Source organism: Lithobates pipiens, unplaced genomic scaffold, assembly GCF_037356315.1.
Source record: "Lithobates pipiens isolate NorthernLeopardFrog02 unplaced genomic scaffold, aLitPip1_a1.2 Scaffold_19, whole genome shotgun sequence".
In the NCBI taxonomy this organism is placed as follows: Eukaryota; Metazoa; Chordata; class Amphibia; order Anura; family Ranidae; genus Lithobates; species Lithobates pipiens.
The window spans coordinates 206,785,744-206,811,014 of NW_027507764.1; the positions used below are offsets into that span (position 1 = coordinate 206,785,744).

The 25,271-nt window shown below is 42.4% G+C and overlaps 1 protein-coding gene across 4 annotated transcripts in view; it reads left to right on the plus strand.

Moving 5' to 3' along the window:
- ELMO1 (engulfment and cell motility 1) overlaps nucleotides 1-25,271 on the plus strand; it is a 568,419-nt gene that overhangs the window by 21,364 nt on the left and 521,784 nt on the right. The window contains exon 1 of one of the 4 annotated variants that reach the window (XM_077491654.1): nucleotides 24,273-24,387. The exons of the other annotated variants lie outside the window; for them this stretch is intronic. The gene's annotated coding sequence lies outside the window, so the exon portion shown is untranslated. Of the gene's footprint in view, nucleotides 1-24,272; nucleotides 24,388-25,271 lie in introns of those variants that run through there. 4 annotated transcript variants of the gene reach the window in all.

Genomic DNA, 25,271 nt, shown 5'->3' on the forward strand with positions numbered 1-25,271 from the left:
GGCCGGGATCAGTGATCCCCCGACTCTCAGTGACTTGATGATCACAGTGCATGCCCTGCGGGGGGAGCGTGCAAAGGGGAGGAAGTCCTATGACGGCCTCCGGTAAATTCAGGTCCGCGCTGTAGCCGTCATTCAGCTATATCGCGGACGTCAAGTGGTTAAACTTCACAAAAGAAAAACAACACATTTGGTATCTTTCATTAAGGTGAAAAAAATGTTTACCTTTACAACCCCTTTAATAATAATTTGCATGTGGAAAATCTCATGCGGCATTTCTCTTAGTGAATTGACCCCTGCATTTGTTAATGGATCTGCAACGTGCACTGTTTCTTCTGTTTCTAATGAGCGGTCCATTGTTTGCATAAGTAGTTGTAGGCAGTGTAGGAGTTTGGTGTCAAATGCCAGAGACTGGCAACATGCAAGGCCACAAAACTATTGCTACAGAGTTTTCTCACTTAGCCTACAGGCAGAAAAATTAAATTTTTCCTTAAAGGGGTACCGAATATCGAAAGAAATGTCACTCTTCTGGCTACCATCTATAAAACTTACTGGCTCTCAAACCCCTGCAGTGGGGGTCAGCAACCTGTAGATTGGCATCTACCAGTAGATCATGGACAGGTGACTGGTAGATCAGGGTCTTGGCTTGCTGACTCTCCATTCCAGAGCCTCAAACAGTGCAATGCAGAGGGACCACTTGTAAAGTTAGAGTTGTAGACGGGAGCAAGAGCCGCATAAGCTGATGCCTCCTCTGTCATGCTGGCTCCTGTCCCATGCGGAGTGATACCAACTGCATGTCACCTCTTCTCTGGCTAGTGGTCTCCAGAGTGGTGCCAGCAGCAGGAAAAAACATCTTCACCCCCAACTTTATGTGTGAAGGAGCCCTAAGGTGCTGTTGCTGAATGCAACTAAGGTCTCATTCACAAGTGCGGCTACTCTGAAAAGCGATCTTAGTGTGTGTTGATAGGTGGTGAGATGGCGATATGTTGCCTTCTCACCACCTGAATTAAACCCATGATTGCCGTGCAATGCACGCCTTTGTGACATGTTAGTACTGCAATTGGAGACTTAAATCGGGTGTGAGGAGACTAAACTGTGCCCGGTGATTTTTGGCTTCTTCCATGTTGTTCGATAGATCTCCACCTCTTTAAGGTTGCCTACCCCTGCCCTACAGTATAGACAGGAATATATACAAAATTTCTCTGCTCCCAAAGCAGCACCACAGCCAAATTTTATTGCCCCCTGCCTGTTGATCAGATACCTGAAGTGGGTTGAAGGGCCAGGGAACCCACCCACTCTCTCCTTGGCCATATTACCCTTATTAAGCAGACATTTTCCCTGTCCAGACTACTCCCTGGGTCATATAGGGCTGTGTGCCACAACACAAATAGATGTTAAAATGGGCCATAGATTAGTCTTTTTTTTTTTTTCAACCGGTAGGTTGAGCAAACAAAAAAAAGACTTGATTCCCCCAATCGCACACTCGATGGTGATGTAGGCATCCTCCCCACTGAGGTGCAGGGGATCCCCGAGTTGCGAACGGGTTAGGGACTGCCTGTTTGTTCCTAAGTCGGATTTGTTCGTAATTCGGACGCGCATGGGCAGAACGGCATGTTCCAATGTTTTGCGACTATGTTTTCCGATGTGCCTGCCGGCGCCACCTGCCGTTCGTAAGTAGGACTTGTTCCCAAGTCAGAAGTTCGTAACTCGGGGAGCCCCCGTATTGTATTCTGACAGTGGGGAGGCTTCCCTGCTGTAAGAATACACTGATCAGCGCTGCCAGCTATAGCCTGTTGTGCTGATCAAGCAAAGAAAATCTGACAGGCTGGTTGTACAGAAATCAATCCATAAATTTACTTCTGTACAACCAAGGTGCCCACACATTGAACGACACTAGGCTAGTCCCTGCTGAACCAGCCAAATTCCGATCCATGTAATTTTGGCTTAAGGCATTCACAATAACTATATGACTGTTTTGTTTCAAAACAATACTTTTACTATATTTAGTAAACACTGCTTTTTATAGAATTTCTGCAACCAAATGAGAAATATATATCTTTAAAGCTGAAGTTTAATCCGTGTTATGTTTTGCCTTCTCTGGTTCCTCTTTTCTTCCCTTATCAACATGCAAATACATTTTTTAAATAAAACCTTTCTGTTTTTATTACATAAAGTACTTTATTTTAGACCAACAAATATCATTGGGTCTCTATGCTTCTGTATGGAATGCAGGTAGATCATGGCGGACGGGAGGGGTGGCATAGTGCTGTATATAGTTTTCTAAAAACGCCACAGCACTCGGACTCCTTTCAAGAATCCTCAGCAATAGGGCAGTAAACTGGCTCTTGGGAGGAGTTGCGCAAATATCAAAACGCTTTGGAGAAGTGGATGTTCCTAGGCAGACCGCATTAACCTGCAGACCACCCTAGATGAAGCCCACATGTGATGCTGATCTTCCATGATTGAAAAAGTGAATTCCAATGAATGAAAGGGGCAGGGCAGGTTAAGTTGGGCTGGAAGAAAAGCTGGATGTTCTCCAGCCAGCAAATGAGATGGACTTTATCTGACTTGCAGTGGCTTCTAATGCACACTGTGTGACACTCACAGTATACAGTGTAATCAGAGGAAGTGCTTTCAGTTTGAGAGGACCTGAGGTGTAATTTTTGGTGGATGGTAAAATAGGCAAAAAGGTATAATTTCTATGCATTTTTGTTAGTTGGATCCATTTCTTTATGCCCTTTAATCTTGCCCGACATGCATGAATAAAAACCAGGCGTACTCAAAGTGGTTGTAAACTCTTACATAGTCCCAATCAAGGGACTATGCTTGTTTGATACACAGAGATGAAACCAATCATCCTACATAAGTTGTACCTGTCTATCTGTAGTATTCTCTTCTCTGCATTCACCCAAAATGCAGAATTTATAAGCTTCTCTGAGTTGAAAAAAAAAGAGGTGGAGAGCTGAAGTTACACTCTGCAGAGATCAGCGAGGAGAGGTCTGAGAGCTGATTGGAGGGAAGAGACGCACTTCCCTTTATCCAGCATACAGGAACAGAGCTGAGGCTGTCAATCAGCTGGAGGTCCTTCCTATGTCAACACTATTCTCTTGGTGTCAGGAAAACTTGTCAGAAGTGATTCATCCTGTTAGCAGAGGAACAAGACGGTAGACAGAAATGACACTTCAAGCTCTTAATTGAGACAAGTAGACACTCTAGAGGGATATGCTTTGTTCATATTTAATTTCCGAGCTTTACAATGACTTTAAAGGGCTGTTGAGCTGTCATTGCCTACAGTGCCGGCCCAGTGGTCCGGGGATTTGAGATCCCCCCTCCTCCTCTTTTTTTCTCTATTCATCGCTTTTGGGATGAATCGGGGAGATGCTCTGTGCTAACCAATCCGTATCGCTCTGATCCATCCTGGATGTGCTGCACAGAGAAGAGGGACAACAGCGATATAAAATTCCATCTTCCCATCCCATCTGAAAATCTCCGGACTGCCGGACCAGCTGCCTGGGCACTGACAGCTCATTACCCATGGAGGTAAATACAGAAAGGAAAACAGAGGGAGGGCAAGGGTGTACGGTGTGAGTTCACTGTTACATATTTTCTCTAAAGGTGAACTAACATTTTAAAGCCCAACTGTAGAAAATCTGAAAATTCTCCCTTGCAATGGTGCTGTGTCTGCCTGCGAGGATTACCTGTTTGTTTAGGTCTAGGGGAGGGCAAAAGCATTTAACTTACTTGATCCTCTGTTCCCCCAGCAGACAACGTTCCCCCTTGCTCAGGTGGTGGACTGTCCCTCTAAGTCCTGATGCCCAGTTCAGGCCTATGAACTATGCATAGTCTTGATGATAGACCTTAGACTGTGGTGCATGGGGGAGAAGGAGAAGACACTGTGGGGATCGGGTAAGGAAATCTACTTTTCAGTGCCTTCTGGACCTAAACAAGCATTTTTTTTAAGTTTCCTGGCTTTGGGCCTTAATGGACAAGTCTATTTTAAATAAATTAAATGATAGCTTAATGGGCCTATTACAGACATCCCCAGTCTCTTGTGAGGTGCAGGAGTCTCCTGCATTTCTGCAGCGGCTCCCGCACACGTGCCTCCCGATCTCCCGTCTCAGTGTGGACGGGAACAGCTGTGAACACCGATCTCCTTTTGTATAGATTTTTAGTTGGCAGACACTTCTTCTCTCCCTCCTGGGGCTGTCGGCTAAAAAGCTATACAGGGAGAGCGGTGTTCACAGCTGCTCTCCGCAGCATCCATCATTCCCTGCTGTTCTCTGTATGCTGCTACCCCAGCCCCCTCCATGTCCTTCTCGGGCACCCCTCCCCTGTTCTCCTTCAGCCCCCCGTGTTCTCTTCTGCCGCTCCTGTCCTCCACCACCCTCCCCTTGTCACCCGCAGCCGACTCCCCTCCTCTCCCGCCGGATGCGGGGGAACTGTTAGGAATAGGACACAATGAGCGAGATCACTCCTGTGTCCTGTGATAAACTGTTTACTCTGCTCAGTTTTATGAATGAACAGAAGCCTCTGTCTTCATCTTTAGTGCTGAGAAAGGGACTGAGGAACCCGTGTCCTCAGTCCCTGTGTCTGTCTCAAAGGGGGATGTCAGGGGTCTGTTTAGACCCCTGACATCTCACCAAAGCCCCCCCCCCCCCCCAAAAAAAAATAATTGTAAAAAAATGGGAAAAAATAAATAAAATAAAATAAACTACTGATACCGCTCTCCCCTGCTCTACCAACACTGTCCACTGCCCCAACCTCCCCCCCCCCCCCAAAAAGCATTGTGAAAAAAAAAAATGGTAAAAAAAAATTATTATTAAAAGTAAAAAAAACTACTGACACCGTCCACTGCTACATACCACCCCACCCCCTTCTCCAGAAGCACTGTGAAAAAATATGTCCTCGCTGGTACCCCTACCCAAAGAACACCCCAAAGAAGATGTCGTGTCCGCAGTAAATGCGGATTTAGGCGTGACGCCCGCTTTTATTGTCCCTCCTGTCCTGACCAACCTGGTCTCTGCATCGGTGACTGTTGCGGGGGAGAAGCGCCACCTCCCTGAAATTCGTTTTTGCAGGTTGGGATGTCTCCTATTGTAACAGGTAATAGTAGATGGGTAAAATATTCAACATTTTTGTATGAATAAAAGCTATAAAGACCATGAGCAACTGTGAGCAGAGCTAACAATGAAATCTAGAATACAGTAAACTCTGTGTGGGGGGGGGACAGTGTCCGCTATGTTTCTAGGTCAAATACCTTGTTACAGAAAAGTTTGTGTGGCTGCTGCATGCTGAACAATGTGCAGGAAGCTGACCTAGTAGAGAACAATAGGACACTCTGATATCCTATGATTGAGGAAGCACCAGCAGTAAGAAGAAGAGGAAGTTGTGTCCTTAATCTCTGGATGTGTCTTAGAGAATGCAAGGTACTTTTCTGTAATCCTCTCCAGCCATGCCATGGTTGGTCATTGGTCGTGTCATGTCAGCATGTAAAACAGATCATTTCCTTCTCAAAAATTAGACAACCAACCAACTCTTTTTGTTCTTATGTTATAGAAATGTATTGACGTTGTACTCATATCTCTATACTTTATTACTTAGAGATGTATTTGTCTCTTGGAAATTGAAAACATTTTATTTCAGCTATCCCTTCTTTAACCACTTCAGTACCAGTCGCTTTCACCCTCTTCTTGCCCAGGCCAATTTTCAGCTTTCAGTGCTTTGAATGAAAATTGTGCGGTCATGCAATACAGTACCCATATGAAATTTTTATCACAGCTAGAGCTTTCTGTTGGTGGTATTTCATCAGCTTTAAATTTTTTGCTAAATAAATGAAAAAAACCCCCCCCAAAATTTTGGAAAAAAAAAAGTTTTCTTCGTTTCTTTCATAAACACTTGCAAATGATTACTTTTGCTTCTTCACTGATGAGTGCTGGCAGGCTGGACTGTAGGGGAATCATAAGGCTGCACTGATGGTTGCTGGCAGGCTGCACTGTAGGGGAATGAAGAGGCTGCAATGTTGGGCTCTGGCAGGCTGCACTGTAGGGGAATGATGAGGCTCCAATGTTGGGTGCTGGCAGGCTGCACTGTAGGGGAATGATGAGGCTGCACTGATGGGTGCTGGCAGGCTGCACTGTAGGGGAATCATAAGGCTGCACTGATGGTTGCTGGCAGGCTGCACTGTAGGGGAATGACGAGGCTGTAATTTTGGGCTCTGGCAGGCTGCACTGTAGGGGAATGATGAGGCTGCACTGATGGGTGCTGGCAGGCTGCACTGTAGGGGAATGACGAGGCTGCAATGTTGGGCACTGGCAGGCTGCACTGTAGGGGAATGATGTGGCTGCACTGATGGGCACTGGCAGACTGCACTGTAGGGATGATGAGCCGGCACTGATAGGCGACACTGATAAGCTGCGCTGATCTGCACTAATGGGCACTGATGGGCCTGCATTGATAATCGGGGCACTAATGATCAGTGCCCTAACTATCAGTGTAAGCAATGAACTGACAGCCTAGCCAGTTATCGGCTCTCCTTTCCGCACACAGACACAGCATGGGAGCAAAGGACTGCCGATAACCAAAAAGTCTGTTTACATTTGATCAGCTGATTACATGGCCACTTTAGCCCTTTACCCTGATCAGTGATCAGCTCTATCCAAATGACAAAATGATCACAGTGCATGCCCGATGCATGCCCCGGGGGGCGGGTTCTGGGAGGCTGTCCATGGACGCCTTCCCAGAACTGGACAACCATGCTGTAGTAGTCTTTCGGCTATAGTGCAGTTGGCAAGTGGTTCAAGCGACACTAAATATCTTTTTTCTCCAAAAATAATCCATACACATCAACTGCTTAAAGCGGATCTCCACCCAAAGGTGGAACTTCCACTCGTTGTACTTCTTCCCCCCTCCGGTGCCACATTTGGCACCATTCGGGGAGGGGGGGAGGGAGTGGGGGCAGGATACCTGTCTTTCACATGTCTGCTGTCCCCACTTCCAGGAGCCTCAGCTGTGGGAATTGACGTCACTGGGGCTCTCTCCTCCTTCCCCCGCCACCGGGCCAGTAGGAGAGAGGAGCGGCACCTTGCACATGCGTAGTAGGGTTCCCGGCGTGAAGCCGTAAGGCTACACTGCCGGGTTCCCTTACTCGCAATGGAGGTGGCAGCACCCGACAGCTGAAGGAAACATTAGCTGCGGTGCCAACATCGCTGGACTCCAGGACAGGTAAGTGTCCAATTTATTAAAAGTCAGCAGCTGCAGTATGTGCAGCTGTTGGCTTTTAATTTTTGCAGCAGTGGGCGGACCTCCGCTTTAATGGCCCTGTAATCTATTTTTGAAGAAATTGTTTATTTCTGTGTTGTTATGCCTCCGTTAATGTCCTCTGTGAGGTCCCAAACCTCCTTATCTCTATTATTATTTTTATTATTATTATACAGGATTTATATAGCGCCAACAGTTTGTGCAGCTCTTTAAAAGGGGGGACAGTAAAATGACAATACCGTTCAATACAGAAGAAATGGAGCTTACAATCTAAAGGAAATGGGAGGTGGTACAAAAGGTAATAACGGCAGGGGATGATCTGATGGAGGTGACCCAAGTACAGTTTTTAGGTGAAGGTAGACTTCCCTGAATAAATGAGTTTTCAAGGATTTCCTAAAGGCCGATAGAGGAGGAGATGACCAGACATACTAGGGTAGTGAGTTCCAGAGGATGGGAGAGGTCCTGCAAAAGTCCTGGAGGCAAGCATGGGAGGGGGTAATAAGGGAGCTAGAGAGCAAGATGACTTGGGAGGAGCGGAGAGGATGATTTGGCGATATCTGCAGATGAAGTTGGTGATGTAGTTGAGTGCTGTGTTATGGATGGCTTTGTATGTTCATATTTATTTTTGTTTGGAGTGCTTAGTTGCAGTGACTATGCTCCTACATACAGTGGGACCATGGAGAATGAATATAGCCACCCTCTGACAGGAAGTTGGATCACAGCAGCAAATCTAATAAAATATGAAATTTGGAGGAAGCTAGGAGCAATAGACTGTGCATTGTTTTAACTTGTTAGTTAAGAAAGTAACACTTCTTTTTTTTTTTTTTTTCCCTTTCTTTCTTGAAACTAGAGTTTAGTGATGCTTTAAGGGACCCTTCACACCAAATTTTATTCAATGCACTTCCAACGCATAGACCGTAAAAAGCAATATTTTCCAGCGAGGTTAGTTAACAAAGCTGTGCTGCGATGAAAAAAAAGTGCTGCAGGCTGTATTTACTCAATGGGATGAGTATAAATGCAACTCAATGTGACTGGAAAAAATGCATGTAAATAATGCATATCAACGCATGAGAAATGCAATGCAGTGCATTTAAAAAAATACATGGCAAAACATGTAAATGTGCCTGCGTTAATTCATGGATATTGCTGGTACTGGGGTGTGAATGGGTTATAAAGTAAATATTGGGTAAGGATAGAGGCTGCCATGCTGATCCAATCAATACTTTCTAAGCCAGTGACCCTGAACAATAGTGTTAGGAACAGGAACTGGCACCTCAGTCGGCAGGTGAGCGGGCGTGCAGGCCAGTTGGCAGGTGAGTGGGCGGGCAGGCCAGTTAGCGGGTTGGCAGGTGAGCGGGTGGATAGGCCAGTCAGTGGGCTGGTGGGCAGGGGAGCAGAGGTGACCTCATCTCTTACCGCCCACCCTGCATCACTGCAGTTCTGCTCTCACTGTGCAGCCGCGGGCAGCAGAGAGATTACATCATCTCTCTGCTGCCTGCCTTCACTCTGGGACACAGTAAGTGACACTCTGCACATTGTAGCAGGCAAGTGACAATCTGCACCTTGTAACAGGCAGGTGACACAGCAAGTGACAATCCGCACCTTGTAGCAGGAAAGCGACAATTCGCACGTTGTGGCAGGTAATGTGGCAAGTGACAATCTGCAACGTGTCGCAGGCGACATGGCAAGCGACAATCCGCAACATGTGGCAAGTGACAATCTTCATCTGGTGGCAGATGACATGGAAATCTGCATCTGTTGGCAGGCATGTGACAATCCACAACTTGTGACAATCCACATTTGGTGGCAGGCGACGTGGCAAGTGGCAATCCACATCTGAAGGAAGATGACGTGGCAAGTGACACGCTGCATCTGGTGACAGGTGACGTGGCAAATGACACACTCGGGGGTTCCCACCGATTTTGCATTATGGTGAGTTGAACTATTTCTTTTTATATACCAATGTAATAATAGAAATAATGTGCTTCAATCATCCTGACGCCATATCAACCATGGTGCCGTGATTATTGAAGCGCCAACACCTGCCATTGCCCGCAAGAAAAGTATTTTCTGGCAGTGCCCCTCCTGATACTAGACCCTGGATCTTCCCCTGCTCTGCGCTGGCCCAGCTTTTCTGCCCTGCCCTTCACCTCCCTACATAACCATTTGTGTAGCAGCTTGGGGAGGATTGTAAGGATTATTAGAGAATGTCACTTGAATGACAATTCTGAGATTGCTGGGGCTGCTGACATCACAGCCAACCTGGCAGCCTTTTTTTTTAATATGCTCTTTATTTAGAACAAAATCACATGTCATGACAAACATTTTCCGTGATTCAAGAACATCAGCTTAAGAACGACATGTACTTTTAGGATATTCTGCAAAAAGAGGTAGAACACAAATAGAACATAGAAGTTGAGCAGTTATGTGTCTTAGCTAGCTCTGAAGTTCACCCCTTTGGGATCTTGGGGCGACTTCTGCAATATTAAAACCGACTGGCATTATTATAAGTTCTCAGCTACAGAATATATCACCGGTCTTAGGCAAGCCAAGTCCGATGAGAAAGCTGCATACCTGCAACATGGCTCCCCCCCAGGTCACACATCAGAGGAGGGGGACTATGATCGCCTCCAGCTAACCTCCCCCGACACTACACTAAAAAGAGGAAGAAAAGTTGGGATCATACCTTAAGTCTTGCAGATGATGTCGTCGCCCGTGCCAAGCCTGCCACCAATTACAGTTGGGATCCTCCCTAATAAGAGGAGCCATTCACCACATCCACCACTATGAATAGATCCTGGCTTGCTACCCTTGGGGTGCAATATGCTGTGTAAGAGAGAGTTCCAACAATGCCAACTCTAAACTGGAGGATACTTGGACTGAATCACGAGTATAAACCAACCATGGAGCCCAAGTGCTGGTGAAACGATCTTGGGTACCTTTTACAAGTTGTAATACAGTCCTCAGCCTCCTTGATCTCATTCACCCTGTGCACCCAATTCTCCCATCCAGGAATTTGTGCTCTCTTATAATAGATTGGCTGCGTTCAACAAGTAGGGCAGCACGCTCTTCTTATATCGACTAACCATTATGAGAGGGATGTGCAGAACAGAATGCATCATAGAGTAGGGAATATCAGGGACCAGGATTTCTTTAGTCTGAGCTGTAACATCTGTCCAAAAGGGTACTATCATACGGCGCTCCCACCACAAATGTAAGAGTGTACCGTGGCCTTTTCAAACCAAGGTCAGCCTTTTTTAACCAGGGTTCCATTCAAAGATTGCTAGGGGAGTAATTTCTGCATCTCAGACAAGTAACCACTAACACTAAGTCCTTGTTCAAACTACTGCAATTTGTGATGCAAGTTGACAGTTCAAAATCTCATGAAAAGTCGCACCCCATTCTAGGCTGTAGAACCGTTGAAATAGTTGAAACTCAAGTCGCAGAGACTTTGAAAAAGATTCCTACACTACTTTTTGGGGATTTTATAGATTCCTACACTACTTTTTGGGGATTTTATAGACTGCTGTTAAATGAAGTCGCAAGCTGCAATGAAATCCGAGGTGCAAGTGGCACTGATCTTCCGCTTTGACATTTTCAAAAGTGTGTACCAGGGCTAATGATCTTTTTGGCTGTCCTTAATGAGGGAGTCTCCTTGCTGACAACAAATGTAAGGAACATTCTTCCTATTGTCCATCACAATAATGAACCATGAGTTGTTGATTATTAAATATTAGTGGCTCCCTAAGACCAGATATTAACAGATTTCCTCAATGTTAAAAAAAAAAAAGGTTTGAGAGAGGCTGGTTTAGAATATTTTGGTTACTGTTAATGCTGAAATTTTGATAAAGGTTTCACAAAGAGGTGTTAGTATAACACCTAACAGACAAAACTGTTATAGGGCACACTCAGAAGGTGATTGTGATGGAGGAAATGATCTATGGCGAGCACCGTTTATTGCTTCGTTCTCATCTATAACCACATTTGCCACAACTCTCAGTAAATGCATTTTTTTTCTCACGTGGTGAATTTTACGCATTCTTTTGAAAAGTAGAAATGAATGCTAGTTGCAGTTCTTGTTTAATATCACTTCAAAAGGGTTGCTTTGGTTATAAAATACCTCAAAAGGTGTTTTCTTGGAATGTGTATCAAAATGTGGAATGTGTATCAAAATAAAATAAAATAAATTAAAAATTCTGTAGCAGACCTCTCCCTTCCTGTCAAGACCCTAGAATGCGCCATTACTACTATTCCTGATATTGATAACTCTGAATATTTCATGTGCAACTCATAATGAGCCATGATTAATTTGAACAAAACTTGCAAGCAGTGTAGGCCCAGATTAGTGGGCATATTAGCCCTTTTAATAAGTATTATTATTATGCAGTTGAAAATAAAAACCATTTAATTGCTTTATGTATAGTGAATGGAACTTTTTCAGTGCTGTAGAGCAGGGGGGGTTAATTTTGGGAAGTTAATTTTAAGAATCTTTGGCACAGATGCTTGAACACACTTGGCCAGCACAACCTGAGTAAAACAATATACTTGTTTTAAGACCTTTACTGAAAGTTCAAAGATACATTAGCTGTTGCTAAAGTAAATTATGAGTCCCTAGAAGACCTTGCCCTTCCTAAATTGTAATGCTATGCTTTGTAAATTACTCTTCAGTGCTTTGAGTAATTACAGAATTATTGGATGATCCAAACCCAGATTCATGGCCTATGCAAGATACATTACGTTGCTAAAGCAAACTTTTGTGAGTGTGTCCTTTTTAATGATACCCTGAGTTAGGCAATCCACAAGCAACTCTTGCAAGGTTCCTGCTTTGGTTCATAATAGATCTGTAAAAAGCAGGGGCTCTTGTTATTAAAGTGTATTCATAACCTTGTTTTTTAGGGTTTAAACTGGCCTGCGTTACAAGAAGTAGAGCATTAAAACTCTGCTGTAACCGTAAAACATTTTTTTATTCTCAAGGCTTTTATACTGTTGTGTTTTGAATCTCTCAGCTACATCACAACAGCTTCGTCCTTCAATACCAGCCTTTCCCAACCAGGGTTCTATGGAACTCTAGGGTTCCTCCAGAGGTTGCTGGGGTTCCTTGAGCTATGAACAGTTTCTGTCTCCCAGATAAGTCTCTCGGATAAGTATCCACTGACAACAATTCTCTTTTTAGCTATTTGTAAGTGGGAATTCTTTTCATTTATCCAATGACTATAAATGTAAAGACCATTCTCCACAGTGAACATCACACTATTGTACTGTGAGCTGTAGATCTATTAATTATTAGCAGGGGTTCTCTGAAACCATAACATTATTTCAAAGGTTTCTCCATATTGAAAAGTTTAAATGAGGCTGTCCTAGACGTTCTTCCTTGTCTGCCAACACATTGCTAGCCCAGCCTTCCTGTTTGCCGGATGCATGCCAGGGTTGGTAGGGGGTCAAGAAGGACTGTTGTATGGTAACCAAGGTCTGAGGTTAACATAAAATGTGCAAAAATAAAAATAAAATGGGCAATTTACCTTACCTATTAATTACTAAATCCAAAGCCAGTTTGAATTCTAAAAAGGGGGTTAGAAGTAATCCTATACTATAATGGACAATTCCATTCAAAATGTTTCCATTGAGGTGATGACCTTGGTAGTATAGGAGAAGAATGTCTCTAGTTGGGACACAATAGTATAAACCTGACAGCGATTATACCCCTAATCACACTATTAAAAACGTAAATGTTTTATGTAACACTTTATGATGCTCATAGACTTAAAATAATAGTTGTCCAGTATGGATAATTAGGATATTAAATATTGGCGTGTGCCTTTTCTGTAACCATAAATTTCTAAGTTCAGGTGAACCAAACCAAACAAAGAAAACTAGACCAGTTTGTAGATATTAGTGGAGATAAAACCATATGTTTGCCTAAAGGAATATATACAGAAATCAGTGCAAATAACTGTATTTTGAAACTTGTAAAGAAATTCAATAACTCCTCTGGGCATTCATGTCTCTTCTATGGAAATGTTTGTTACTCAGTGTCGCGGCTCTGCTTTGAAGTGGCCAGCGCTATTACCAGCTGCAGTGCTGGTTTTAAGTATATTAGTTCAGCCTTTTCCCTTCTATGACAGTTTGAAAGGGTATGAAAGGGACCAAATTACGATCTGTAACATATACCTTATACTTTTTTTTTCTTTATCATTCTGAGGTGATAAGGACATTCTGTGCCGCCTCAGTGTGCTTATTGAAGAGCACCTTTTTGTGCTGATGATGGGGAAAAAAATAAAAGTAAAGCAGTAGTTATAATAGTTGTTGTAATAAAACCAATAATCTTTCACTAAGCAAGAAACTGGCATATGATAGAACTGTCAATATAAAGTTTTCAATATAAAGTTAAGATTGAAAACAGTGGAAAATTACCTCGACCTAACAGGAGGAAAATTCAAAACGAATCTTAGGAAGTATTACTCTATTTTACTGAAAGAGTAGCACCAAAAAGGCACCTTCCATTATAACTCAATGGAGCACACAGCACTTTTCAAAGAGCAGCACACCTGCAGGATGGACCGCTCCATAGAATTTAATGGGGAGTAGTTTCCATGTGCTTTTTTCAACCTGAAAAAGCGCAGCAAAAGCACACCCGTGTGAAACATAAGGGTAAATTGCTTTGCAAAGTGTAAATTCATTGCAGCGTTAATGTGATGGCTTTCTGCATTTAGTAAATCAATCCTCCTGCATCCTGCTGGTAACCATGCGATCCTCCAATGAATGGAATCTTTAGGTTCCAGAAGAGCCTTCTCCCAGTCTGCACATTTCATAAATGGATTGGGGCAGTTTCAATATGTATGCAGAGTGCCATCAATGGCTGTTGCCCAAACTTGCTAAAGAGAAGAATCAGTTGGCTGCAATGGATTTTCCCAAATTTTTAGCATTTTATTTTATCTCTTGTGATAGGCTGGTATCTGCAGTGTTCCACCTCCCCTCTACGTAGACACAATCAGGAAAGTTCACACAGTGCAAACATGCTTTTTTACACAACTAACACTCGTATTAATAATCCTTCAGTAGCTAAGTTAGGGATGCTTGGGTAACTGTCATAAAGAACTGAAGGAAGGCACTATTAGGTGTGTCATGTTTTCACAAGGAGTCAAGGAAGCACAGATTTAGCTTTGTAATATTGTATATCATTGATGGGCAGAGAAGAAGTCCTTGAAATGAGCATTGGTTAGAGCAGGCAACATTTCGGCAGAATCACGTAGCAGACAGCTTAAGTCTAGGGACAAAAGAAATTGATGCAGTTGGATAGGTAGCGCATGAAACAACGGAAAGGCGGAATCCAGAAGATATGCCTATGTCAGAACCCGAATGACAATTCAGGTAGAAAATCAGCGTTGGAATGCCACAAAACACAGAGATTACCTTTTTGCTCAGGTGGTGATTAGAGGATGTGTGTAGTGCCTGACAGCTTGTCAACGAGGCCTACTCCAGTTGTAAATATGTTTAAGCCCACGTTCACATTGGGCCAATTTGTTATACGATTTGTCAAATCGTATGCCAAATTGGCGGCTATTGCCGGCAATGGCACCGTCTGAATTGGTGCGATGCTGACTTTGCGGCGCCACACCAATTCCCAAAAGTAGTTCCTGTACTACTTTTGGTGACTTTGGGGGCAATTCAATATACATCTGTGCATGAACATGCACAGATATCTGTCAAATCACCCCTGAAGTCGGACTTCATTGCCGGTTTGACATTGTGTGAACTTGCATGATTTCTAACCCGCATTCAGTGTGAACCTAGGCTAAAGTTCAACTCCAGCAAGAAGGTTTTTTCATGTTTGTTGGGGAAGGGTAAGAACCTTTATTGACTTTTTTTGTTGTTGCTATGTCACTGTTGGGTAGATTTTTTATCAATTGTGAAGTCTGTACAATGGGTACAAGCACAGTAGTAAAACATAATTCAGGGATCTAACCCTTCCTCCCCTTATCCAATACAATGCAAAATAGAGTTTTACTTTATGGGTCAGTCTACCTAACGTGATATTTCTGTTAGATGTAATGTTTTTGTGAGATTAATGGTCTGCTCTTATTTCTCTTGGGACTCAAGCAGCAGAATATCCTTGCTATAAGGTACTGATTCTGTTCCCATCCACCTTACCCTATACCTCATGGTGCATTTTTATTTTATAATATATAAATACCTTTTGATAACCAAGAGAAAAAGTTGAACCCCTTTTTTACCCACAGAGTCTGCAAGTGCTCCAAGAAACTAAATGTTGACCAAACTCTACAACTTGTACCAAACAGTGATGAATCTGTTTTGGGTGGACTGACTCTTTTACTATTCACAAGTAAATTTTATAATTACAGAAGAATGGTTTCTAATTGTATACATTTATTGATTTGCTTGCAAATATAACCCATATTCATATACATTATTTGGCTATAATGACTGTTGCCACAATGCTTTGTATTTAGTACTTTTAAAATATTTTTTTAGCTATTCAGTGTGCTGCAAGCAGGTTTTCGCATCCTTGCCTTTTACATTTCTTCTGCTGAAAAAGTTAAGATTGATATATATATATTTTTTTTTTTAGCAGTGTTTTGCTTTAGGGCTGATAGCCAGAGGCTGCAAGGACAAATCGTGTGTGCCTTGCATAAATAAAGCTGCCCACTTCATGCTAAGAAATGATGGAAATTCCAAAATAAATCCAGAAATTTTCTGTTAACCAGAAAAAAGTTACCTGTGACCCAGTTATCGAGAATTTAGTTTAAAAAACATCTATTCGTCCATGTGTTCATGCTAGTTTACATAAAAATAAAATAAAAATCAGATTTTAGACACTCTCTCTATTCACAAATTTAGGTTAATAATATAGAAATAAAAATCCAAGTTTAAAACGGATTTCTTAGTATAGAAATTAAATTCTGTTTGAAAATGGTTTTGGCATTCTAAGTACAGTGGGGACAGAATTTTAAATCCTCTGCTGTTTCTTGACTCATAGATCAAAGGGGGTGGTGATGCATGGGATGTCTTATCTTTGTTGGAAGACACAGTTGGTCATGAGATGTTTTTTTAATGAAAAGCTCTCTGAAGCACAATGGCCAAAGTTAAGCTGGCCGGTCGATTTCCAAAGTAATTTTCTTTTGAAAATTGTAACTAAGAATTTTCATTCAAATTTCGAACCATTAGTGGACCCCGCAGCAATGACCAATTTTCATGCAGCCATCAAGTTTCCATCTGCCATGTTGGAAATTTAAAAAAAAACTAACAAATCTCTAATCAATGATGAGAGAATGGCGTGAGAAATATAATTGACAAAGAAATGTGCATGAGCTGTGACCTGGAAAGAAAAGAAGAAGATTCCCAGCCACAAAAATTCTTTTGTGTAGCAAGGTAAAATTGAAGGCTTGGTTGGGCAAATTTCAAAATCAATGGTGGTACCATCGGATCACAGAACACACCACATTTCTGATTTTCGAAAGAGTATGTATGGCCTGCATTAGTCTCCTGGAAAAGTTACTTAAAAATTGTGGGAAGTGTCTTTACCTGGTGTCAATGACCTCAACGTGGAGAGCACTGTCCACTATGAAAATTAGAGGCTAGATTTTATATTTTTTCCAAAATTGCCATGAGCGCTCAACATTAGTATTCTGGGTGCCTGTTATGGTAACTGTGCACCTAGGCTATTGACCCTGACCTTTCACCAAATACAAAGTAATGAATTTTGGGTGGCTTTATTTTTAAAATAATTAAAAATATATATTTTCATGACCACATGTATACAAATATATCTTTGTCTGTTAAACATTGAAGTTGGTTCATAGAAACAAAGTGTTAGAAGATACCATTAGGTAATCTTGCCTCTTTTACATATATATATGAATGCATTTAAAAAAAAGAGAAAATCCCAGTCCACCTTAATTAGTATGTAAATCGAATGTGCCCTGTAGATATATATTTATTTCTGTAGGTTCTGAAGGTCTTGTTAACATTTAACTAACCTATACACGCCCCAGCTGAATTGCCATGTTTTTAGGTAAAAACAAATACCAGTTATAGTCAAATAATAATTTGGAAAATATCACAAAATGTCCTTTATGTGTGCGATCAGTGATAGATAACTGTGACAATCCTAAATGCAACATTTGTCCATAAATGCAATAGATTTAGAATGAATAGTTGATTATATGAATAGCTGATTATGTTAATTCTGCATAAAGGACACTGAACTTCACTCAAAACATTTATTATTATTGCTGTGTTGCCTGTGATTAGGTATCTTTACTAGGGATGGGTTCAGGCCAAACTTTCACTGTTGGGACGTTCGATGAACAGCCAAACGGGCTTTCGACCGTTTGTTCAGCCCCCGAACCGACCACAATGCACTGAACAGTGCATTGCAAGCACAGAGCACTGACAGAGTCATGATTGGATACTGTCATCATGACTTTTTCAATAGTGGCTCATTCCCGCCCCACAGTATAAAAGTATTCTTTCAATGGCAGCCATTTTCAGTGTGATTTCAGCATGGAGAGCGATAGAACAGGGCTCTGTTCAGTGCTATTAGTTAGTGTGCTATACTGTGCTGTTTTGCTTCAGTTGTCAGTATAGAATATTAGTTTAGTGTCAATCTAGGGATAGTGTGAGTGTAGTGAGGAGGACCATCATTCAGCTTTGCATAGTGTGCAGCTAAAGTAGGGGTTCAGATAGTTTCAGTGTAGCGTAGTGAGACCGTGTCAGTAATCTTTACATTATTGTATAGCTAGAGTAGGAACAGTTTAGATAGCATCAGTGTAGTGACAGTCTATTTGATTGCGTTACTGCCAGTTTAACGCCAAATAGTTCTGTGTGCATTACTGCCAGTTTAACGCCATCTAGTTCTGTGCATCACTGTAGATTTGCGCATTATATTGCGGCATATTAGTGTATCCGTGGAGTGGGTCTGTGTAGTGTGAGTACTCTAATTAAAGTGCATCAAACATCTCTTTACATTGATTAAAGTATATCTACGTACAGATTTCAACGTATTCTTTACATTTGCTTATAGGCACCCAAAGACCTCCCTCCCAATAATGTCTGGGAGGACAACAAGGAGAGGCAGATGTTCCCTTGGCACTGTAAGGGGGCCAGCAACAAATTGTCCATAGGCAAAAGTGGACGTGGTGGTTAGTTCTCAGGCAGAGCATAATTTCCCCTGGTGAGTTTGCCCGTGCTATCCAGCCACAGCATGCAGAGGAGGGGGTGGACTGGCTTACTAAACCTTCCTCATTATCCTCATCCTCTGTCATGCAAGCGGAGATGAGTGTGTAGTCCCCTGAAGTTGCCAGAGTGCACAAACCTGCCTTCTTGTCCACATCTATTACTGCCATAACCCGAACATCAGCCATTGAGGAGTCAGCTGAGTTATTTGACCACAGCGTCAGTCACTTGGTCCTTGATGATGCCTAGCCATTACTGGATTCAAATGTTGGTTCTTAGGCTGAGGATGACCGGAACATGAGCCTAGAGAGAAGAAGGAACACTGCTAGACAAATTGGCATTCATGTTCCCCAAACCGCAGTGTATTGCCATGTTGTCTCCAGTGGTAATGATGGAGGAGATGGAGATGGTGATGAAGTCACTGACTTGGGTGCCAGATAGAGCAGAGGGGGAAACTGAAGGTGAGGTGGCACAACCCTAAGGAGGCCGACATTAAGAGAGTAGAGAACAGCCACCCTATTTCATCACATTCTGCAGCTGTTATCTCCCGGCCCACTGCCCAAAGCTAAGCTGTCTGGGCCTTTTTCAGCACTGTGTCTTAGGCACATCAAACAATGCAAAAACACCAACCATATGCATATTGCAATTTTTTTTTGCCTCCATCAAGAGCACCTATATAGGGTTATGGTGGGAAGGTGCCCCGACACCCAAAGAGTAATTTTTCTGCACCTGTTTGACAGGTGCATATCATTGCAATTTTTTGCAGCAAGGCCAATTCTTGCTTTCGTCGAGGGTACCTCTATAGGGTTACAGTGGGAAGGCGCCACTGACACCCAAAGACCAATTTTTACGCAAACATTACTTTTATACAAAGTGACACCAGAATGTAGCCCAAAAAAATCTCTAATCTTGTTCCCAGTGCACTAAATTGTGGCATCATCATACACACTGGCTCCCCAGCTGTTGCTGAGCAAAATAAAGGCAGTTTTCAGGGAAAATTTCATTTTTTTTTTTGGCTTTATAAATGCAATTATTGCTGCTGCAGATTCTAGACATGGTACAGATCTGCCACTTTACAGGTAGACTACGGGGACCCTGCAGGCACTATATTGTAAGGAATTTTCAATTTTTATGCTTTCACTCATAAAATAAAAAAATTACAGCTCATTTAAAAATCAACTTTTTTCACAAACTTTTTTTTTTATTGATACATGTCCCCCAGGGCAGGACCCGAACCCCTATAACCATTATATGCCCAATTACTTGCATATAAGCCTTCCAAATTAGCACTTTTGATTTTTGACATTTGGGTCCCATTGACTTTAATCGGGTTCGTTATTCGGGTCTGAACTTTCGTGGTGTTCAGAAGTTCTGGTACGAACCGAACATGTGTTTGTTTGGTCCATCCCTAATCTTTACATAATTTCATAACTTTATCAAAGGTTTGGGCTACCTTGCTAACAGTTCAGTGCCTTCATTGCCCCTGTGCATTAAGCATCCTCCAAGCTTCTATTTGTCAAAATACTATTGCCCTTTAAGCTTCCCATAAAATTATGTACATGCACAATCCCACCACACTTAGTAAATAAAATGCAGTACTTCTACTTTTCAAGCTTGAAAGCTGAACTCTGCCCTGTTTGCTTAACTACCCAACCCCTTATCCCCCTTGACACCGACCAGCGGTATCTGTGTTTACACCTTGACATAAGATGGTCTCCTGATATTATTGTTATTTATTATTATTATTATTTTTTATTTTTTTTTGTATTCCCCACTTACCTGGCTTCCTGGGCTATCCTAAATACACATACACACTCACATGTCCAGAAATGTAGTGTATACTTTGCCACTGCATGTTGGGTCCTACGCTGCCCTTGCAGTCAGCTCCTCCTGCCGTATGTGATGTGAGTATCTTAGGAGGCTTTGGGGCAGCTGGGGACATAATTCTGGGCTAGGCGAGGAAGCCAGAAGCACTCCGAAAAAGTATTAGAAAAAAAAAAAATCTTTATCTGTAATTTCATGAAGGGTTTCCCTCCAGGAGGGCAATATTTTTCAAAGATGAAAAAAGGTGTGAAGGATCTCTAATCTGGTAATCTCATTGAACATAAATGAGACAATTGGGCACTTAGTGCAAAAAGGAATAATGTGGCAACCTATATTCCAGACACAAAGGAGTGGAAAAAAATAATACTCTACTCTAAAATAATTACTCTAAAAGGTGTTCAAAACCAATACCTCTGTAGTAATCAGTACAAAAATGTGTGTGAAAAAATAAGGTTAGCTCATATTAAACCATAATAAACAACATGCATCAAATAAATGATAAAATAGGGGTCCCAAAACATATAATTCACTTGTGCATAACAAAGAAGTAAACTTCAAAGAAAAATATATAAAGGTCCAAATGTGAAATCTTGAATATGATAAAAGTCCATGTGTGAGAATCCCAAACCACCTCAGACAAGTGTGCCAGTTCCCTTACCAAACCGTAATGATCTTCAAATGATAAGAGATCAACAGCACTGACATCATCCAATTGGGGGGCCACCACTCAGAATACAAACTGCCTCCACCACCTCCACAGCCCTTCACTGGATATCCAAAGCCAGAACCTCAAAGTAATAATGGTTAGGAGAAAGAACAAAAGACCATAGAGTGTTATGCTAAAACCATATGATTTATCAAAAGTAGATCTACTCACAAAAGTTAGAGTGACAAAACACACCACACCAGGGGTTAACAACATCATTTGCCACTGGCCTCCCTCTATGCACATTTTGTCTGGTGCAACAGATGTCTTTAGGGGATAAAGAAACGTAATCTCATTGAATGCATCAACAGCTGGATCCCCACTCTGTAATTTCTTCTCTAGTGTTGGTGCCATCTCATCAGCATCACCCTCTCACTTTTGAATTCTCAATATATTACTTTTTTTTCCGATTTGAGACTCATGGGAGTGAACATGATTCAGTTTTTAATGAATTATTCTGTTGCCTTCCCAAAACTTTAGAGCAGATCTGTATTGGCCCGGAAAAGCATGTAAAAAAGGGAGCTCTAACTTAGTTGCCTATCAGAAAAAAGTCAGCCCAATGCACAGAGCAGAGCAGATCTGTGGCTATCATCTGTCTGTGCTACATTGCAGCGATTTTCCTACGGCAAATTCCAATTTATGCATTTTCCTTACATTACACTTGCACCAAAAATAAAAAATAAACTCAGAAAAACTATAGTTTTTTAGGCCCAATGAGTTAAAGGTGCCATTGTGAGGCTATATGTTTCTGGATCATGTTAAAAACTATTTCCACCACAAGGAAGATGTATTCTGTTGCAGTGTCTTTCAACCATAGGGGGCTCCCATGTAGAGGGTGACCTCCTTTGTGATGAGGGGACTCTGAAGTGAAGGGGCACCTCTGACATTATGGGAAAACCTCTGATATTAAGGGAGCTTCTGATGTGAAGTTAATTTAATTAAGGTAGCTTGTATGAAGGGTTGCCTTTAGTAATCACAGGGCTCCATAAGGCCCATACCCTGCTTGATGTAACCGTCGGTGCTATGTGGATCTGCAACGCGTAGTGCCAGTCCAGAGCACTTTTAGAAGACTGTGCAAGGTAAGTATGCAGTACAGCATCCTGAGCATTTGGCAATGGCAGTACATAGCTGTGGAGTCAGTGATATGTAGCAGTAGGAAAGTGGAAAACAGTGAGCAGCAGGCAATGATCAGTATGTAGTAGTAAAGAAGTGCAGAACAATGCTCAGCACCTAGTGTCAATCCAGAGCAGGCTGGAAGCTGTAAGTACTTGCAGTGGCAGGGCAATAAATGAACAGTATACAGGAGCAGGGCAGCAAGCAGTATGGAACGGCAGTGCGGTGACCTGCCTAACTTTATATAGTGTCAGTGAAGGAAGCTGTATAAAATGGCAGTGCCAGACAGTGAGCCAAATGCAAGAGACTGGAAAGTGGGCAGTTGTAGTGGCGGGTTAGGGTGGTATACAGTGACAGGGCAGCGAGCAGTAGGCTGTGGCATGTTAGGGCAGTGCACAATATGCAGTGGCAGGACCAGGCAGTGGGTAGCATGTAGGTCAGTATACAGAACCGGAACAGGGCAGTATGCCGTGGCAGGGAAAATCCTGCAGCAGAAAGCAGGGGCATGGCAGTGAGCAGTATGTAAGGGCAGTGCAGCTATCTGTCTAATTTTATGTAGCGTCAGTGAAGGAAGCTGTATAAAATATCAGTTCTGGACAGTGTGTAGTGACAGTGAGCAGTTGTAATGGTAGGGCAGGAAAGTGGGCAGTATTTAGTGGCATGTCAAGGCAGTGTGCAGTATGCATAGCTCCCAACTGTCCCTGGTTTCGATAGACTTGGAACAGAGTCCCTCTGTTTCTCTTTCGTCCTCATTTGTCCCTCATTTTGGTCAGATTTTTTTTTATAGTTTTGCAATGCTAAACCATTCATTCACTTTCTAAATTGCTGCATTTGTATATTTCAGAAGCCAGTATAAAGGAAGTAGTAGTGGTAAAAAAAAAAAAAAAAAAGAATCACTTGTACATTTAACTAAAACATTTTTTGTATACAGTAATTCTCCTTATTTAAGGGGGCGTGGCAGGGGCGTGTTTCCTATAACTGCATATGTTTGCTAATGGGTGTTCCTTGTTCCCATCCCAAAAGGTTGGGAGGTATGAGTAGCAGCATTACAAGACAGTGGGCAGTAAGCAGTGGCATCTTAGGTCAATGGACAATATGCAGTGGCAGGACAGTGGGCAGTATGCAATTGGCAGGCCAGGGTAGTAGGCAGTATGCAGTGGAAGTTGAGGGCAGTGGACAGTGTGCAGTGGCAGGTCAGGGCAGTATGCAAGTCAGGACAATGGGCACCAAGCCATGCTAGTCAACAGTATGTAGTGGCAGGGCAGTATACAGAACCAGAACATTGCTATGGTTTTGACAAAGCACTTCTATAGTGTGAAACCTGTCAACCTACCTGAATTTCCCCTGCCTGTACCCATCCAGTGCTTTAATTATATTTATGCTTCAATAAAGATTTTATACTTTACTTTCTGTGTGGTTGTGCTGCCTGATCTGAAGATTCTGTTCCATGGCAGTATGTAGTGTCAAGGGAAATCCTGCTGGGGAAAGCAGAAATGTCAGCCTCGTGGCTTGGAGATGCCATCTCTACTCCCCCTTGGGCCCCATTCCCAGCTACATATGCTTATGCACAATTGTCATGCAGCAGCATAGGGCAGCCTATTCAATTTGCGCCAACGTAGCTTCTGCACCTTTTTTGGGCACTGCGCTGTACACGTTTTTGTACCATGCGTAGAGATGATAGCTGGCAGGGAGCAATACATACAGGAGACACACTGAACCTGGGGAGAGGAAAGTGCTACAGACGGCCTCTGCTGGGCTCAGACTCCCCTACTAAAAGGACATGCCTTGGGCCCCATACAGGAGGCCTACCTATACCCTCCTGTCAGTGGCCCTGGTTGTGTGCATTCTCCTAGGATCAGGTTTCTCATTGATGAGTAATATTTACATTTTAGAACAGGGATGCCTCAAGAATTTGCATACTTTTTTTAAGCGCAACTGAAAAAAAAAGTTGAGAAACACTGGTCTAATGTATCTCAAGACTCTTCTATGAGGTTTTCTATTAAGATTTTTTTATACGTTATAACAATGGAACTGTTATTCCGGTTACTGTGCTATATTTTTGTTGTCTCCTTTTTAGATGTCAGTTTTGCTTAGCCATGCAGAACTATGCCGCTTCCTCTTGAGGAGTATTGCTACACTTTGTCAACCATTTCCTCTGAGTTATATGAGCAGAAACATTTTACAACACAACATACCCATTAGCTTATTTAAGGCATCCAGAACGGGCAGAAGTGGAGAGAGGGCAGGAAATGAAAGAAGTTTGAAAGGACGTTTCCTGAGTGGATCAACCTTAGCAAGTATTTCTTACCAGCAGTTTGGGTGTTGTGCATATGTGTTTACAATGGTTCTTGTACACCTGACATGCAGCAGGATTTCCTGAGCACTACCGTGCCCTGTTCATTCAATTGTTATTTCTTTCTACTGCTTGCAAAGTGCACAACGGAATCATTTCTGGCCAAGCTTAGAAGAAAAATACAGGGTGTGGCTTGTGTTTTTGGAGGACTGGATTGTGACATTGTTCGGCGAATGACAGGAGGATAATTGCTACTGTGGGCACAACAGTGGGGAAATATAAAGAATTATGGGTTATATGCTGAAGCATAGATTAAAGAGCTGGCAGGCTGCAGATAACAGGGCACAGCTGCACATTGTGCCTTTTGTACTTTACTATAAAAAGGAATGAATGCTTTTTTGTGTGTTTTTTTTTTTTTTTTTTTTTTTTTTTTTTTTTATATATACTTTACAGTATTGTTGGTGATTGGGACACATGTCTTGTCCTCTGAAGTTCTTGTCTCACTGACACGCAAGGCTGATTTATTTTGCCATATTGAAAGAACAGTAAACCCAGTAGTTATGTTTGTATTGACTCCTAAAGGGACGGTGTAGGTTACTTTAAATAGATCTAAACCTAAAAGAAGATCATTTAGAATTAGCATTTTATATTTCTGCCTCTATGGGACCATGTACATGTAGTACGTTGGGGCAATTTTCTAAGCGCTTTCTAACCCTAGGTATCAGTACTGATCTGCCTCCCTCCCCTCCTGTTGCTACAGATCTGACAACCGCTTTAAAGAAGAGACCTGATTCACAGCTGCAGCTTGTCTCTGGTTGTGAACACTCTCCTGAAACACATAGCGGCAAGAGGAATGCAGAAGCTAAAGCATACCTCCCTTCTTGGCAT